General features: G+C 36.1%; 1 protein-coding gene across 4 annotated transcripts in view; it reads right to left on the bottom strand.

The window, feature by feature from the left end:
* The window catches only part of VPS41 (VPS41 subunit of HOPS complex), a 206,826-nt gene that overhangs the window by 104,549 nt on the left and 89,497 nt on the right, over window positions 1–12,780 (bottom strand). The gene's annotated exons all lie outside the window — the stretch shown is intronic.

The raw sequence follows: 12,780 nt of genomic DNA, 5'->3' as shown, positions 1-12,780 counted from the left end.
TCAACAGAAGCAATCTATCAAATGTGGAGAATTTTATTCATTCCAATTGAGAGAGAGAAAAGCTGACATCGAGAAGCTAGCCTGGTACTCACAGCAGGGCCCTGAAGTTCTCCTGGTGAATATAAACAATTTCACAGAAAACCCGTATCAGATGAGGCCACTCCATGACCATGAAGGACCAGGACAGAAACAAGACCACTCCATAATCATGTCTGAACACAAACAAGACATGAACATTTTCCAAGTCGTAGCAATTACCAAATACCTCCCACTTTGGGCTAAAATGATAAAATGACAGACTGTTTCTTCTTTACCAATTATGACTTTGGCTGTAGTTTAGCTTAGCCTTTTCTCCTTCTAGATAAAATGTATTAAAATGCCTAGCTGTAGAATTACTCTTGCTTCATGACAGCACCCAATCTAGAGCAAAGCCCTGCTGCCTTTGACCTCCCCGAAATCACCTCACATCAGCCGAAATACTACAATTCTAGTATCTTCCTAAAACCCTTTGGGTGCTCCTGGTGATCTCTGGCCACAGGGCACTGACACAGCTAATTCACTATTGTTAGAAAATTAGCTAGTACCAATTTTCACTGTTACAAACATCAAGCAAATTGGCTGAAACTGAGTTAGAAAATTAAAAGAAAACAAACCAAATGCATAGGCTGAGGGGGATCCAAAATACTTAAAGACAAATAAAGGATTGTAAATTTACCCCACAGTGTTGTATACAAACATACAAATACACTCATTTTCCTATCAAATCACTATTTGACTAATGGTCTTATTAACTAAATTCTAACTACACCATCCTACCTATATGCTTTTGGAAGCCTACCACCATTTCTGAAATCAAGATCCTATGTACGCACAGTACCTAACATGAAGCATGACACAAAGTTGTATTCAAGAAGCAGATTCAAACCAAATACTCCTGTGAAATGACTGTGATTTAGTTTGTACCATGACGCCAACTAACAAGGACTGAAATTGTGACCCCTTGCTTTATACAGCCCTATCTTTTTTTTTTTTTCAGAAACTTTATCATTTATTTAAAAAGATTTCTATGTGTAGAAACATTATTGATGATATCTGAGTCATAAAACTACATCATAAGATCTCCCTTCTCTTTTACTACCCATTTTTCTCCCTTAATTCTTGATTCATTCTTCCTTTTCTTCTTTTCAGAAACAAAACAATTTCTCTCTTTTTCTCCTGTTTAGTAGTTCAGTAAGCATCTAATTTTGTTGGAGCATGCTTTTGAGATTTGTCTCTCTTCCTGAAATCAAGCAGTTTTCTCCTTAAGATAAGGTCTAGTGAATAAAATTTTCTTCATCTTTTACACTTGCAATCAAAGATGAAAGTCACTGGAGTGATTTTTTTAATGTATTCACAGCTCTGATTTTAGTGAGAGGTGTAGAGTCACATCTATTTATTCCTCTCTGCTATTACAAAATGTGGTAACCCCTAGTGGGACTTTGGGGATCACAGTGTAAAAACCATCATTCCGTTCTCCTGGCTCATGAAACACCCTACTCTCCCAATTTTTCATTTCTGAAAAGTCCTCCTCAGTGAACATTGAAGGCTTCTCAACTTCCAAATATATCTAAAATGCTGGCTTTCTGTTGCCCTCCTCAATTTTCCTTGTGTGTTTTCATCCAACAGTGTTTCAACTCTGCTCCCTAAAGGCTACGTTCATTCAAAAGTAAACCTCCAACACAATTCTCCTAAAGGCATAAGGTTCAAATAGCAGCACACTTGCTAGATATCTCCTGTTAGTTTGAGCTTGAGCTTCCACAGGCACCTCAACTTTCTAACAAAGACAATTTCAGAAGTGCGTCTCAGTTTTGATACTGGCAAGCCAATCTTGGAGTCTGACTTAAGTGCTGAAATTGCCTTATCTGGTTTAGATTCAGTGTTGCTGAATTGATTATGGAATCTGAGAAGTCCCATGAAGTCCCACTACAAGTTGGAGACCCAGGAAAGCCAGCAGTGTAGTTCAAAGGCCTGAGAACAAGAGAGCTAATATTGTACATTTCAGTCTGAGTCTAATGGAGCACTGAAGCAGGAGAAGATTTATGTCTCAACTCTAGGAGTCAGGCAGAGATTGGATAATAAACTTTTACTGAATTATAATGTAGCATATTTATATCTATTTTTTAAATTCCTCCAGGTGTCTATTAACTTGTGTCCTAAAGAAAAATTACAGTGAAAAACCACAGGATACTCTTCACTAACGCATCAAAAAAAAAAAAAATTAAATGGGTTTAAAAGAGTACAAATAACCTAGATTTCAAGATCTAGAGAAAACGTAATCTGTATACATATGGTTCCTTGCAAGCAAAAATTGAGACAATTAAGAAAAATAACTGAATATGAAAACATTAAGTTCTACATAGCTACAATCTAATTTCCAACAGTATATCAAAGGAGGACTTAAGACATGCTTCTTATTTTTAGAAATATTTTAAAGGGTAAGCTCATTTGGAGCTCATAAGAAAATTTTCTTAATTTTTAATGAAACAAATACAAATTTCTAAACACTGAAGAACACTGCCAAAGGCTTGAGTTTTCAGTATTAGTAAAAATTTGTGCATGCCTTTCTAAGCAACAAGCAAAGACATTGCACATCATTACAGAGTGCCTATCTTCCAATCTGCTTAAAAGGCATCTCAGACCTTATAAAGTAGTTGGCTTTTAAGTACATAAAACTTGTAGGGGGGTTTGCAATCACAGACAGTAAGAAGAAATTTCCTAAAGATGTATTTAACCATGTCTCCTATTTCATAAATTTCCCCAGTCGGTGGTTCACCTAGCCAGTGGCCAACTGTTCCAGCCATCCACGATGAGGGTCCAGGCATGCAAGGGAAGAAGCCATCTTGAAGGTCCAGCCCAGTTGAACTTCAGGTGACTACAGTGCCACTCTCTATCTGCCTGCAAAGTATTTGGTGTGTCTCCTAGGTCCTGCAGGAGCAGTCTGCTTCCTTCAGAGGATCTGTGGGTTCTCTTGGCTTTCCTAATATATTCCTGCAGTCAGTCTCAACCATACCTCGGCTTTCTGTTGAAAATGCTCTCTGTAACCCCTAATGTGACAGGCAAGCAGTCCAAACCCATGCCATCTTGGCCCCTGCAGCTTGTAATAAGTCTATACAGTCCTATCTTAAAGCAGGAGAGAGAAAGAGAACCTCACAGTGTTAATGAATCAGCTGAGGTTAAATCTCACAAGAAAACCTAATGAACATCTCTGAACTGGCAATGATGCTTGCGGTCACTGCCCAAAATACTTAAGAATAAACACAGGACTCTTGATATGTAAAAGAAGATATTATCAGCAAGGAGCAAAAGATGGTTTGACCACTCCAGGAAGAGAGATGGTAGGTTTAACCTCAGAGTTCTGGCGGAAGCTACAATCAGTATGGAAATATTACATATGGAAAAGTTAGCTGAACTCATTAAAGAAAAATGTCTATTTTTAACAGGCATTTGGTGGATATAAGACAATGGGAATCATAAAAGAAAATGAAATTACTATGGACCCAACTCTCACACCTTGACCATTGTAGATACTATTCAAATACTCTGGGAGTCCTACATATTGACATAAAAAAAGCAATCAGCAATGAAGAACACCAGTTTTTCAGACTGAAAATGATTTTGATTTAAGCATTATATTTCTATTTTTAGCCTCAGATAGCTTAGCATACATACAAAAACTCACCAAAAAATACTTTAACAACAGAGCTATTTTATTACTTGTTTTTTCATACCTAAAAAAATGCTTATGAAGGTTACATTTGTGTTTCACTTCCTATTAATCAATGGTTTTTAATCAATTTTGGTACACTGATGATAACATGAAATATATTTCTAGGAATGAAAGCACAATTTACAACACAGTACCTAGAAGAAATAAAGGTACGTATTTACAATGCCTCAACATGCAACGATTAGATTGGTGGCTGCCTGTGGTGTAACTATGAATTGACTGGGAAGCCTTAAAGCACATGTTTTTAATTCTTAAAAATGTTCAGACGATTCACCTGAAAACTACAATGGTAAGTAATGTGGCAGAAAAGTTCAGGCAGAAGGCTATAATGAAGCATCTGATAACTTGCAGAAATATTATCCTAGAGATGTAAACACGGGACAGGAGACAGAGAGGAACTGCTGATGTCAAAACCTTCTGGCCACCAAAACCCCAGCTCCAATCTGACCCAAAGATAAACAAACACATGAGGAAGCACCCCTACACTTCATGTTTAGGGATGGCAGTGGTTAAAAAAAGGCTCACCAGATTATCTATATTCTAAAAGGATTTGTAGCCCAGGGCTGGGAACTACGGAGAGATGTTGGCTAAAAGGGTACAGACTTTCAGTTCTAAGATGAATAAATTCTGGGGACCTAATGTACAGTATGGTGACTATATTTAATAATGCTATGTCAAATACTTGAAATTTACTAATAGATTTTAAGTGTTTTCATCACCAAAAAAAAAATGGTAACTATGTGAGGCAACTGATAATGTTAATTAGCTTGAATGTGGCAACCATTTCACAATAAATACTAAATACATAAGGTATATATCAAATTATCATCGTATACCTTAAATATATATAATTTGGCCAGGCGTGGTGGCTCATGCCTGTAATCCCAGCACTCTGGAAAGCCAAGGAAGGTGGATCATGAGGTCAGGAGTTAGAGACCAGCCAGGCCAACACAGTGAAACCCCGTCTCTACTAAAAATACAATCTATACACATATTTATTTATTTGTCAATTATGCCTCAATAAAGCTAGAAAAAATGAAAATAATTGTGATAAAGGCAAAAGAAAATTTAAAAATAATCTTGATAATAATTTTTAAAATATTTACATTTTTATAAAAAAGCTTCCCATGTTGAATCCTCTTTCAAAAAGGATTCAAAATGCAATTTATTATTTGCAGATCACTGCTGGAAGCTTACAGAAGCTGGCTGACACTACCATCTCTGTCCTTCAGGTAAAATTTGCCATTTCAAATTTTTCTCATTTCATTCACTCTGGTCCTTTCCTCGTTTGCTGACTGACATTTTCCAGCTTAAAAAGCAACTTGTCCCTGCAGCCAGGTCCCCTCATTCTATCCCACCATAATGCCGAACAGCTGACTATCTCATTTCTAAAAATGAACTCTACCGCAAACAGCATCATGACAATTTTATGATTTGTCAAAGTAGTAGAACCAGTTATTATAAAGTGTATTTCAGAGTTCAAAGGTAAAGGTCCTATGAAGCAAAGTTTATCTGCTGACAGGGAAAGTTGGACAACTAAAAAAAAAAAATCCAGACAAGATCCACTTGGCAGATTTATTTCTAAAACAGAAACTTCATTTGCTATGCTCCTGTATTAGAATTCTTGCTGTACAAGAAGGTTACCCTTACAAAAAAAAAAATCCATTGGTTCATGTGTTTGAAAGCTCTCTCCAATGGCACTTTTAAGAGTTGTGCTTTCCCTTTTCTTTCTTTTTTTGCAACATGGAAACAAAACAGAATTTAGAATAAGTTTTTTATGCTCATGTGTCAAGCACTGGAGTCCATAAATTCAGCTATGGCATTCAACTACTAAGAAGTTACCTTGAAAACCTAATATAAAAGTTTATGCCAGACAGAACTACAGCCTCCTAGTCCTAGTCCCTGGTGGATAAGGAGGTATCTCTAAACACCTAAGAAGACAGAATTTTAAAAAGGAAATACCAACAAATATGTCAAACTACAGTTGCAGGTTTTCTTCTGCTAAATTGCTATGTTCTGCAGTTCTATTTTTAAAAGTATGTTCTAATTACTTTTTGTATAGGAATCAAAAACTGTAATAAGATTAAACAACTATTAAATATTAATAGACATCTCTCTCAAATTTTCTTATAACTTCTTAAACATCTCATTGTGGTCCTCCATTTCTCTACTTAGTTCCTCTAGTCTCTGTGCTACTTTAACCCATTGTTTGTAGAAGGTGGATATGATTCCAAGGATTTATTTGGCTGTCAGTCTAGAGATCCATGTTCTTAAGGGTTAAGAATATCTTTATTCTACATCACACCTTCATCTGGCTAGTCTTTGCTCCAATTTTTTGGAGATTAAATTATTTCTTAAAGGCAGAAAGTCGTAACCTCTCAGTTATCTGATATATGTCTTTATTCTCTTTTCCCCCTATGTGATGTGCCATCTGTTCTCAACAGAGGAGGGATCTTGATATCTATAACATATGATTATTGCAAGGTTATCACCATTTGCTAAATGTTGGGCTTTCCAAAATTGTTCTGCCTAGTTTATGGTGCTAGTTTAAAATTGCAGTTAAAAGGATTTGAGTAGCTATTGTGCCAATGTAGTCTTTGTTTATCTCATTTTTCAAAGATACAAACTTCTATAACTCAGTTACAAAAAGAGCAGCTCTTTCTAAAAATTTGGGAACACTTTCAAAATGAAAGCAATCATTTCACAATAGTACCCCTTTCTTAACGTCACCTTCTAAATGTTTTCCCCAGTTTTTAACATCAAAGATATATTTCCTAATGAAATTAGAAAAAAATATATCCTGAAAAAGCTCAACTAAATAAATCTATTTCAAAACAAACCAAACACACTAATGTCAAAAACATGTAGCAAAAATAATCTTTACAAGTATATACCACACACATGTAGAAAAAATAAATTCTCTGGAGATTTCTGCAAACCACACTAAACTGGTACACATTTTGAAAATCTCCATTTAACTATATGCAAAGAGGTCATTATAGTTTATCAAGTAAATGGTACTTTTTACTACTTACTAAATACATATTAAATGATAAACTTTAATGGATCCAAATAAATTAGTCAGTAGTTTGTATGTTACAAGTCATTAAACGGTGGACACAGTTACATATTTCTAAAGCCTTTAACATAATTTAAACAACTTATAATGGCTTTGTAAAAGGAAAGAACCCCAAACCAAAGTTTTAACAGTACACAGTCTTTGACTTATGATTATCTGAGTTAACAATTTTTCAACTTTATGATGGTACCCATACAATGATTCAATTTTTCACTTTCAGTCTTCAATAAAGTGTATTATATATTCAATACTTTATTATAAAATAAGCTTTGTGTTAAATAATTTTGCCTAACTGAAGTGTTCTGTCCACAATTAAGGTAGGCCAGGCTGAGATGTGATGTTCAGTAGGTTAGGTATATTAAATGCATTTTTTGCTTAATGATATTTTCAACTTACAATAGGTTTATTGGGACAACCCCAATTATAAATTGAGAAGCATCTGTAGTTCATCTGCAATCCCACAACTAATTACAGAAAAATTAGTGGCTTTGAAAACTAAAAGGGGCAATAGCACAAACAGAGCTACATAGATTGGTAAAATTGAAAGTCCAGAAATAAGCCCTAACATTTATGGTTAACCAGTTTTCCACAAAGGGGCCAACACAATGGGAAAGGAATAGTCTTTGCAACAATGATGCTGGGTCAACTGGATAATCACATGCAAAAGGATAAATCTGAACTCCTGCCTTACACCATATACAAAAATGAACTCACAATATATCGTATATCTAATTTAAGAGTAAAAAATACAAAAGTCTTAAAAGAAACAGGCATTAATCTTCATGACCTTGGAATAGGTAACAGGCAATGATCTCTTACATACAGCACCAATAGCACAAACATCAAAAAGAATCAAGATAAATGTGACTTTATTAAAGTTAAAAACTTCTGTGTCTCAAAGGATACTATCAAAAAAGTGAAAAGACAACTCATAGGCTGGGAAAAAAATATTTGCGAATCATGTGTCTGATGAAGAATATGTATCCAGAATTTACTTTAAAAGTTTACAACTCTATAATAAATAAATAACTCAATTAAACAATGGGCAAAGATTTTGAGTGGATATTTCTCCAAAGAAGATATGCAAAATGGCCAATAAGCACAGGTAAAGATCGTCAATATAATCGGTCATTAGATGGAAGTCAAAACCACAATGAGATATCACTTAACACATAGCAGAGTGATTGTAAAAAAAAGAGAAACTAAAATGAATATTGGTGAGAATGTAAACAATTAAAACCCTCATATATTTCTGATGAGAATGTAAAATGGTACAATCAAATTGGAAAACGGTTTGGCAATTCTTCAAAATGTCCAACATAGAGTTAACATATGATTCAACAATTCCATACTCAAGATAAATGAAAACACACAGCCACAAAAAGCTGTACAAAAATGTTCACAGCAGTTCAAAGTAGAAACAATCCAAATATTAATCAAGTGATAAATGAATAAAACATGATAGATCTATACAATGAAATATTACTTGCACATAAAAAGGAATGAAATACTGATACATGCCACAACACTATGTACCTAGAAAAATAAGGAAAGAAGCTAGACACAAAGGCCATATATTACATGATTCCATTTAGATGAAATATCCAGAATAGGAAAACTTACAGAGAAAGCAAATAGACTAGTGGTTGCCTAGGGATGAGAGGAGGGGAGGAAGGGAGATGCGGAGTGACTGCTAATGGGCACAAGGTTTCTTTTTGGGGTGAAGGAAGTGTTCTAAAATTAGATTATGTTGACGGTTGCATAACACTGTAAATATATTAAAAACCATTAAACATTACACTATCATCTGGTGAACCTCATAGTATGCAAATTATATACCAATAAAGCTATTTTAAAACATCTAAAAAATAGATGACTTAATGCCAATAACTTACACTGACATGAGTAATCATGAGATTCCTCACTTTAAAATATCATATATGTGCTTTTCTCAAGCCCCATATACTAAACCTTGTATACAATATACTAAGCTCTTCAGTGTGTGTTTTTTCTTTTAAATTATCTTAGTCCCAAATATCTAAGTTAATAATAAAATTATTTTTAATTCAACTTTTCACCAGATGACCTTAACTGCTTTAATTTTACTCTCATTTTATAAACACATAAACATTTTTCTGTGTGTGCTTGGAAAGAGATGTCCACAGATGTATTTTCAGAAAACTGGATAGGGAAAAGAAAATTATTCTCTCATAGAACACTGAATATAGAACAGCCTGTCAAGTAGTCAGTGACAACCAAAGAGACAAACCAAACCCTGATGTTCAACCTGTTCAGCATCTATTAAATTCTACTTATTTTATTGCTTATCACAATGTCCAACTTTCTATAAATTCCAAGCTCTTCCCACGTTACCTCACCAACAGTTAGATGGTAGATTACTCTGTTGTTCCCACACTGCTCATGGACCTACTCAATGCACTCTGACCCAGACTGCTGAATGCCCTTTCTATGGATGTCTGCAAATGATATCAAATACTAAGTAAAAGTATGAAGGATATGTTACTGATGGTTAACCCAAACATCCTACAGGGAGAGAAGATATTCATGCAGCAAAATTAATGTGGCAAACTAGATGAGACTACAGGTATCCCTTCCAGTAGAAAAGCAATTATTTAACTTCACACATATACTCTTTATTAAAGAACACAAACCAATGCAGCAAAATCTCTCCTTTTAGATCTTGAGTCTTAACCACATGGACATAAAAACTTATATTACCTCTAGTATGTTCTTTTATTCTAATACCTTCAAGAAATAGGGGACAACTGTAAAATCTCTAACTCTTGAAATTGGAAACTAAAAATCAAAACTGCATCCATCACATGCTAGGAATATATTTAAACCAAAGTGATTTATCAATATTTTAAGTGTATGGTGGATTATTAAGAAGGCAGTAGACATCTTAGAACCTGACCTTCCAGCCCCAGTCAAGCCTTCAGATGACAGGCCTTCAGATATTGGCAGCTCCAACCAATATCCTGATTGTACCCTCACGAGCAACCTTCAGCCAGGGCCTAAACAGCTAAGCCACTCTTGAATTTTCTAAGTATGAGATAATAAATGTTTGTTATTTTAAGTCATTTAAAACAAAAAGTGACCATTCCTAGTGAGAATTAAATAAAATTTAATTCTTTATTTAAATTAAGAATTTTTATTTATTTTAATCTTTATTTTATTTAATTAAATAAAATTTAATTCTTTATTCAGCCAGGCATGGTGGCTCATGCCTGTAATCCCAGTACTTTGGGAGGCCAAGGTGGGCAGATCACCTGAGGTCAGGAGTTTGAGACCAGTCTGGTCAACATGGTGAAACCCCGTCTCTACTAATAAAACAAAACTTAGGCAGGTGTGGTGGTGGGCATCTGTAGTCCCAGCTACTCAGGAGGTTGAGACAGGAGAATCGCTTGAACTGGCGAGGCAGAGGTTGCAGTGACCTGAGATCACGCCACTGCAGTCCAGCCTGGGTGACAGAGTGAGACTCTGTCTCAAAAAAAAATTTTTTTTTTAAATTATTTATTCTCATTGAGTTTTAAATAAAAACACCTGGGTTTAAATTACAGCTATATGAATTTACGCTATATCACTGTGACGGTTAATAATGAGTGTCAACTTGAATGGAATGAAGGATGCAAAGTATTGCTCCTCGGTGTGTCGGAGGGTGTTGCCACAGGGGATTAACATTTGAGTCAGTGGACTGGAGAGGTAAACCCACCCTCAATCTGTGTGGGCACTATCTAATCAGCTGCCAGGATGACCAGAATAAAAGCAGGCAGAGAACATGGAAAGACTAGACTGGCCTGGCCTCTGAGTCTACATCTTTCTCCTGTGCTGGAGCTTCCTGCCCTCAAACACCGGACTCTAAGTTCTTGAGCTTTGGGACTTGGAATGGCTGGTTTCCTTGCTCCACAGCTTGCAAAGATGGCCTATTGTGGGACCTCGCTTTGTGATCCTGAGAGCTAATATGCTTTAATAAACTACTGTGTGTGTGTGTGTGTGTGTGTGTGTATGCATATTATACACTATGTGTGTGTGTATGTATACACACACACACACACACACACACACACACACACACACATACATCCTATTAATTCTATCCCTCTAGAGAACCCTAATACAATCACACATAAAATTTCTTAACCCAAAAAGTGTTGAGTGAAGAAATATGAGAGTAATGTTAACGCTACTCTTCCCTAAGGTTGACAAAGACAAAGACAGAAAGACAAAGACAAAGCCAAGTAAGGTAGTTATCTTTCCAGGAGTGAATGAACTGGAGATCTAAGCTAGGTAATGTGCGATGAGGTCTGTAATTCCCACTAATTAGTCCCCTGGACATTTTTACATAAAGTGAATTCGACTACAGCCTAAGGATAACAATGGGCTGTGAGATGGGGAAGGAGGGGCTCTGTAGCAGAAATCAGAGCTGGCGGATCTTGGCTTTATGTCATGGAATGGAATCAGAACCTACTGGCCTGCCACTCCTTACAAGTCACATAATGACCAGAAGACTTTCCTGTCCTATCATTCTATTAACTATTGAACCAAAGGGAAATGACAGAGAAGTATCATGAAACATCTGAAAGCATTCAGTAGCTGGGCCTCAAAGCAGCCATTCCATAGCTCTATACTACTACAGAAATAGCTAGAGACTACTTCCTTTTCACTGGCTCCAAACAATAGTAAATAATATTTGGAGTTCCAGTATGGTGATAGCATTTATTATAAAAATAGTCTTTAAAATATCTCTAGTTAATAGCAGAAAAAAACCTGATTTGACTTACTCTATAAGCAGATGTATTCTTTGAGAATTTACTGTATCCATAAACAGAAAAATGTTAATATATAAAAGTTTTTCTCTCTTATTTCATTTAACAGTTTTTAGAGACAGGGTCTCACTCTTTCACCCAGGCTGGAGTGCAGTGGCACAATCATAGCTCACTGCAGCCTCAAACTCCTAGGTTCAAGTGATCCTCCCACCTCAGCCTCTTTGAATAGCTAGGACTAGAGACACAACACCACACACAGATAATTTATTAATTTTTTTGTAGAGTCAGAGTCTCACTATGTTGCCCAGGCTGGTTTCAAACTCCCAGCCTCAAGTGATCTTCCCATCTTGGCCTCCCAAAGTGTTGGAATTATAGGAGTGAGCCACCATTATGTTCAGCCCACTCTCTTATTTTTTAAAAGGCACTGAGTAATAAAATGTGCCATGAACATGTCAGTGAAGAGTAACTACAATTGTTCTAAAAGTTTATCAAGGCCTGCAAGAGATTTTCTACAAAGGGGGAAAAAAAATCAGTAGTTTAAGTGTGCTTTTGTTATTTTTAAATGTTGCCTCTTTTTTGTAGAAGGGGCAATGTTTCAAAGCTCTAGATGTAACAGCTCTCTTTTTTTCTTACCCTATATCTTCAAAGAAATGTAGTGAGAGGCTGGGCGCGCAGTGGCTCAAGCCAGTAATCCCAGCACTTTGGGAGGCTGAGGCAAGTCAATCATCTGACGTCAGGAGTTAGAGACCAGCTGGGCCATGTGTTTAGCAGAGACCTGGCAAAACCCTGTCTCTACTAAAAATACAAAAATTAGCTGGGCATGGTGGTGGGCACCTTGGGAGCTACTTGGGAGGCTGATGCAGGAGAATCTCTTGAACCTGGGAGGTGGAGGCTGCAGTGAGTTGAAATCATGCCACTGTACTCCAGTCCGGGTGACAGAGCAAGACTCCATCTCAAGACAAAAAAAGAAATGTAATGAGAAACACTTGAAGCCACAACTCCCCCAAGAGATGATGACATTAAGATTTCATTACATTTGTCTTTCTCAAATTTCTCCTAGTGAATAGTCAGACATTAAAACATTAAGGATAAATTATAGAGTAAACACACAACACCCCTCAAGGTTATATATCAAGGTAGAGATACAC

The sequence above is a fragment of the Aotus nancymaae genome, unplaced genomic scaffold (genome assembly GCF_030222135.1).
Source record: "Aotus nancymaae isolate 86718 unplaced genomic scaffold, 86718_ANA_hifiasm-v0.15.2.pri h1tg000065l, whole genome shotgun sequence".
Taxonomy (NCBI): Eukaryota; Metazoa; Chordata; class Mammalia; order Primates; family Aotidae; genus Aotus; species Aotus nancymaae.
The sequence above is the reverse complement of the archived record's forward strand: the minus strand, read 5'-3'. Positions and strand labels throughout refer to the sequence as shown.